The sequence below is a fragment of the Triticum aestivum genome, chromosome 1B (genome assembly GCF_018294505.1).
Source record: "Triticum aestivum cultivar Chinese Spring chromosome 1B, IWGSC CS RefSeq v2.1, whole genome shotgun sequence".
NCBI classification, from domain to species: Eukaryota; Viridiplantae; Streptophyta; class Magnoliopsida; order Poales; family Poaceae; genus Triticum; species Triticum aestivum.
Genome location: NC_057795.1, coordinates 658,856,031 through 658,862,535, shown reverse-complemented (window position 1 = coordinate 658,862,535; position 6,505 = coordinate 658,856,031). Strand labels below are relative to the sequence as shown.

General features: G+C 45.3%; 1 long non-coding RNA gene across 4 annotated transcripts; it reads left to right on the top strand.

Moving 5' to 3' along the window:
* Positions 1–3,680: 3,680 nt before the first annotated feature.
* Positions 3,681–6,365, top strand: LOC123098953 (uncharacterized). Of its 4 annotated transcripts, none has more exons than XR_006448054.1 (5): positions 3,681–4,117; positions 4,204–4,298; positions 4,945–5,079; positions 5,383–5,538; positions 5,639–6,365. It is a non-coding gene; the product is annotated as an uncharacterized lncRNA (long non-coding RNA). The 4 variants fall into 4 exon arrangements; XR_006448052.1 differs by having other exon boundaries at positions 3,682–4,117; positions 6,096–6,365; XR_006448051.1 differs by having other exon boundaries at positions 3,688–4,117; positions 5,383–6,365.
* The last annotated feature ends 140 nt before the right edge of the window (positions 6,366–6,505 follow it).

Genomic DNA, 6,505 nt, shown 5'->3' with positions numbered 1-6,505 from the left:
GCTATTTGTCTGATCCCCATAATGCCAGATCTCAGACCGGCTTCGTGTTCCTACATGGTGGTACTGCTATATCATGGAAGTCTTCGAAACAGACTCTAGTGGCAACATCTACCAATCATTCTGAAATAATTTCATTATTTGAAGGAACATGTGAATGTGTATGGCTTCGCAGAATGATAAACCACATACAACAGTCATGTGGAATTGATTTGATAGAATCACCTACCATTATCTATGAAGATAATGCGGCATGTGTTGCGCAGATGCAAACAGGGTACATCAAGAGTAATATCACCAAGCATATTTCTCCTAAATAATTTTTTCCCATAATCTTCAGAAAAGCGGGGAAATAAGCATTTTGCAAGTCAAATCGACAACCTTGCTGATTTATTTACCAAGTCTCTACCAAATTCTACGTTCCAGAAATGTGTTCATGGAATTGGTATGCGAAGACTTAGGGACTTGCAGGTGTCAGGGGGAGTCTCTTCTTGAGATGTCCTTATTTTAATGACATCACATTATGCCATCTTTCTTTGTGAGTATGTGTTTCAGGATCTCATCAAAGATTTTATGAAGAACTTTTGAAGGAGAATCTTTTGAGATGATAGAACTTCCCGGACAATCATGAAGATGATTCTACATGGTCAAGCGTAGATTAGCGGGAGTTTTAGGATTAAACTATAATCTGTAATTAAGGGAAATCTCCCCTTGCCCATCGAACGAGCAGTTACGCCCGCACGGACGCCTGTGTCCGTCGCAACCGTCGCGTCTCTCCCATCCTCCTGGAACCGATGCATCTCTTTGGGATCGTCGCATCTCACCAAGGGATATATATACTCTGTGTAACCATCGATCAAGACAAGGAATCACTTTCGATTCAAACACTCATCACTAGTTTTTGTGGGCAGTTAGTAGTATGTTCTAATAAGTGGAAGGTTGAGCAAGTAGAAGTAGAACACGTTGTGCAGATTGGATCTGCCAAAGTCAACTGGCATTCTTAATTCACAGCAAGCTCTTGCCACTCTCGGGCAACTTTTGTACCACTTCCTTAGGAATTTACAGAATCTTGATGCATAAACAACTACTAATACAGTACTAAATCTTACAAACCTTGTGCAGGCAAAGTTTTTATCTCTAGTTGACGCTTGAGAAGAGCAACACTCTGCAACAGTTTCCTTTTATGTCAGACTCGGGTCAGGTCTCAACTGGAAGAATCGTTTGATCGCCCTAACCAGGTACGGCATGCCACCGTTCTGCACTTTCTCGCTGGATCTCGTCCTTAGTTACCAACCTCTCTCTAGAATTCAGGTGTAATGTAACTAATCTTGACTGCAGTGCATGCAGATTGAAGCAGGAGTGAGCAATGGCTGCTGAAGGATGGCTGGAAGAGACGGTGAAGTTGTTGGGTTTCTGGGTGTTCCGGGCAGTGGTGCTTTCGAGCATAGCCATGCATCTTGTCCTCGCCATCTTCTCCGAGAGCCGCCGGCGTGAAGGCCACGGGTGGAAGAGGTGGTTCATATGGGTGGCGTATCAGGTGACTGAGTGGGGCCCGATGTATGTCCTCGGTAACCTTTACCTGGACACCACGCCGCAAGAGAAGCTGATTGTTGCGTTCTGGGTGCCGTTCCTCCTGCAACACCACGCTCGCCCGGACAACATGAGCGCCTACGCCATGGAGGACCATGAGGCCTGGGCACGCCGGATGCTGCTGGTTCCCATTCAGTCATTCGGAGCCATCTATGTTTTGTACCGGTACATACTTGAAGACTCTGCCACGGGAAGCCTGCGCCAAGCGTCCTGCATCATGTTGTTCCTGGGCATTTTCAAGTATGTTGAGAGTGCGGTCGCGCTACGGCGAGGTGACTCGGCCGTTGTCCGGAGCTCATTCAAGCAACTGCCAAGTAGCTTGGTCGATGATGATTTTGGTGAAGTCAAGAACCTGGAGCTAGATGATGAGAAGGCCCTGTTGGTTGCTCACAGCCTGTTTGACATCTGCAAGGGTACGTTCTCTGATTACCCGATGGAGTACATAGATCGTGATGCCATCAGAAGCATCTTTGCTGGTAGATGGGAGACTATGTTCAAGGTGGTGGAGATGGAACTCTCCCTCATGCACGGCATCCTCTACACCAAGGCATCCGTTGTCCACACCTGGGGTGGCTACGCCATCCGTCTGGCCTCGCCGCCCCTCACCGCCGCAGCGCTATTGCTGTTTTGGCTTGATTATAAAGTGGATTTGGAGCGAATAGACACGGTTATCACTTACACATTGCTTTGGACGACCCTTCTCCTCGACATGGTATGGCTGCTCAGAGCACTAGTGTCAACCTGGACATACTCATTCTTCAAAGTTAGGCCACACAATTGGTTGAAGCATGAACTTTTCTGCCAGGAGAGATGGCAAAAGATCCGCGGCTTTGTCATCTCTCTCGGTCTTTCCAAGCTCTCCTCATGGTTGTGGACATGGGAGCCCAAAAGCTACAGGAGATGGGCTGGAACTTTTGTGCAGCATAACCTCTTGTACCAGGGCACTCATGGACTAGCGAAGAAGATTGAATTGAAAGACCACTCAAGGCACCTTGAGATTCCAGAAAATGTCAAGAAGATGGTATTCAAAAATATATGCAGACGATTCTTTGGCCTTCGCGCAAAGCCTCGGGCCGGTGCTGATGGGATAAAAAACAAGCAAGCTGTGGAGGCCACGATTGTACCCTACGAGCCTAAGGAGTCAGACGGGGATATGAGGTTTCTTCCTGAATTTCAAGAGGTCATCCTCATCTGGCACATCGCCACGGACATTTTCCTCATGAGCATCACCCATATCATCACGGAAGCAGCTTCCCAAGAACATGTGAAGGCGATCAAGGTGATGTCCGATTACATGACGTTCCTTGCCACCGCACGCCCCCACATTGTACCGGGCCTTGACCGCAGCCTGTACGAGATTACCCGCCGTGCTCTGGAGGAGCTGAGGATGAGGAGCGCCATGGAGTTGGAGACCAGTTCCATTAGACCCAATGGGTATGCTAGTTCAACTGAAGAATTTGGTAGGTGGATGCTGCGTAGGCTTATGCCACATAATATTGCCAATACTACCATCCGGGTAGGAACTGACCTCGCCCAGGTGCTGCTAAGCCTACTGAGCAAAACCACCGAAAATGTCACGCCTACCTGGATCATTACAGGGTTTGCACACTGGATCCCACGTTTGGCTTATCCTCCTGTAAGGGATATAGGTGATATTTTGGAGTTCATCTTTGATGCCTGGGTGGGTCTGCTCATCCAGGCGTCCATCCGGCGCAGCAGGGAGTCCCATGCCAAGCAACTCGGCCGTGGCGGTGACCTGACAACCATTGTGTGGATGATGGCGAAGCACGCAAGAGATTAGTACTGTCAAATCAAGTATCCTATCCTTTTTCCTCTGCAATAACTTTGTTGCGATTCTTCTCATCTCACCAGCTGCTGGTAAATGTGTACCCTCTTTCTGAAAATTGAGTTATTGTTACACCAATTTTTTTTAGCTTGGCAATGGATGGTCACACCAATTTTTTTTCCCGGAAAACCAAATCGCTGAGTCGGTAAATTGAGTTATTGTTGTGGCAGGCTACGGGGCCATGGATCACCGCCTCATGCCAGGCGAGGGGGGCATTGATCGATGCCTCGTGCCAGGCGAGGGGGCAGGGAGCCCCTTTCAGGCCTCGTTTGGTTGCATGGGATCCCGGAGGGAACCCCGATTATTCCCGGGCGGTAAAAGCACGGGCCAGATCAAGCCGGGGAAATCGAGCGCGACGTTTGGACGGATTCGTTGGGGGGGCATCCCTGCCCTACCCGCGTCGTTTCCCCGGGGAAACGTTCCACGCCTCCAGGGGTCGGGGAGAGAAGCCACGGCTCGAGCGAGACCGCGAACGCAGCGACCGAAAGGCGGCGACGACCGGAGAGACGGACCGCCCCCTCCCTCCGGTGCTCCACCTCCATGCTCCGTCCACCAGCGACCACAACGTCCGTGGTCGTCTTGCTCCTCCTTCCCCAGATCTCCCCTCCTCCTCGAAGTTCCTGTCCCCTCCGGTGACGGCAACGCCGGCGGTTCCGCGGTCAACTTCCACCTACTTCGATTAAGGTTAGCCCCCCTCCTCTTCCACCTCATTTTTTTTCTCCCGTCCATCCACTCACCATCCATGCACTGATGCCTGAACTTTTTTTTAGGGAAACTGATGCCTGAACTTGCTGGTCCAGATCCAAGAACCCGAGCCTTCTCTTCTAAATAATTCCACATGGCGTAGACAAAATTTACTTCATTGGTTAGTAAGAGTCCATCTCATTTATTCCTGTGTTGTTCCTTTCTGAAAGGGGAAAAAGCTTAAGTCGGAGTAAATTACTATACTAGTCAAGACAACTAATTTTCATACAAGGGCACCAATGCACAAGCGGTGCCAATGTCAAAGTGTACTTATTTCAGAGATAATTGGAGCAGCCGTTGATCGGTTCAGCAGCAGTTGACATCTAATCAAATCACAGTTAATAGTAGGCAAAAATATTGGAGACCTAGTGTAAGATCAATTCATTAGGAGCATGATGGTATGGACAATTATCAGATAGTATCATAATGCATGGTTGTATCATAATTAATACACTATAATCATGCATTTCACTTACATGCACACAAAGAGCTCCGCAACTAGCATTTTAGAAAGATTAAATTCATATAATGATCCGTATATAATTGCCTATAATTTGCATTTCGGTACATGTTGGCTCATATTTTTCTCGGATAGCTCATATATTCATCACAACATTAACACACGTCTTGCGTTTTCTTATGGTGTTGTTTTTGTGTTTCCGTGGTGCAGATGTGTGTTGCCTTTCCTACAGTCTGTGTTTTCGTGCATTTTCACGCAAACTTTTGTGTCCTGAACTGATAAGTATTCGATTGTGTGCCAAATGCAGGTGCCCTGAGCCTCTGACATTAGCAAATGATTTGCTTTATCCGAAAACGCTAGGCGGTGGCGGCGGCGTTGTGTTCAGTGGCTAAGTGCCTTTTGGTTCGTTGGTCATTGAAAAGATTTCATCTGATGAAGAAAGGTATGTGAAAGTCATCCCTGGATGCCTTCTCCTTAGTTTTGTCACACAATCATAAGATGTGATGTGAAGAAGCTTAAATTTATCTGTTGGTATAAATTGATTGACTAGTCAGCAAGAGATGCGGTTGCCTGGTTGGTGATGTTATTCCTTCTGGCTGTCTAGTTAGATGGCATTGACTCACAGACCTTGATTAAGCAAGAAACACAACGCATGGATATAGCACTGCCAGCTTACAAAGTGCCAATTAGTAACAGCAAAAGTTCTACACCGATGTTAATTTTCCTTTCTTGCAAATAACTGCAGGGTCTTGCTTAAGCAAGAGAAAGTACTGCCAAGTATCAACTAGCTAGTTACAGATTCACTTATCAGGGAAGTAACTTGTAACAGCAGTGGAGTGTGGGCACGTGCCATATATCTATTAGTAATTTGGTACTTCCATCGTGCTTGTGCTAGCTCCAGGTTTGAATCTTCCTTAGTACTATATTTTTAGAAGTGATGCTTACTGTTGGTTAGGGTCTTCTTCTGAAGAACAATAACAATTTTTTTATATTTGTTGCAGAAGTTCTGCTATGCATTCATTAACACTTACGACACTGCCGGAGAATACATTGTTTGTGAATTGTTTGTTTGGCTGCCTTACGTCCTTTTATAGATAGAGTCCTTTACTTCTCCGCACTAAAAAATCCATGTTTGTTTTGTCCTTACTTTTCCCCTCATACATTTTTTTTGTCCCCATTTTTACTAATTTTGAAATTATATATTGGCGGGAAGCTTCACAATAAAGATATATTGCTTATCATCTTCCATTCTTCCGTCTTAAGTTATTTAGTAATTATTACTGAAATGTATGACACTATAACCTGAAACAGAAGTTAGTATTCTGGCTCTTATCTTTTTTCTCAACAAGTTCTGCTGATTGTTATTAAAAATCTAAGCTATAGTGATCATGTGTTCATGTAATTGTTACAATTCTCAGTTGGATACATGGTGCTAACTTTCTTACTCTTTTTTTGTAGTTCAACGAACATCGAGTTGTGGTACTTGATGTCGATGCGGAGTGGCGAAAAGACCTGAGTAGGACTAGTGATTTTCACCTTGCAACTCAATCCTATTCGAAAGTGTGTATGCCTTGGACATGTGATAATTCAGAACCTTTTGTAGTGAACAAACTTAAACAATGGTGCATCAATGCCAATTGTTTTGATTGCTTTTATGTTGGCACACGAAAAACGGTTTAGGTCAACGCTTGATTGCTATAAAATGCAAAGCGATGGATATTTGAATCTTGGTGAAGTGATGGATATCAGTTGTTGTTGTTTTTTTTGACGAAATTATAGTTTACATGAATTCTGAAGTTTTTTGTATGCGTCTATTTTTTTTTTGAAAAAATATTTGTGCAATTTTTATCTTTGATCTTTTTTTTATC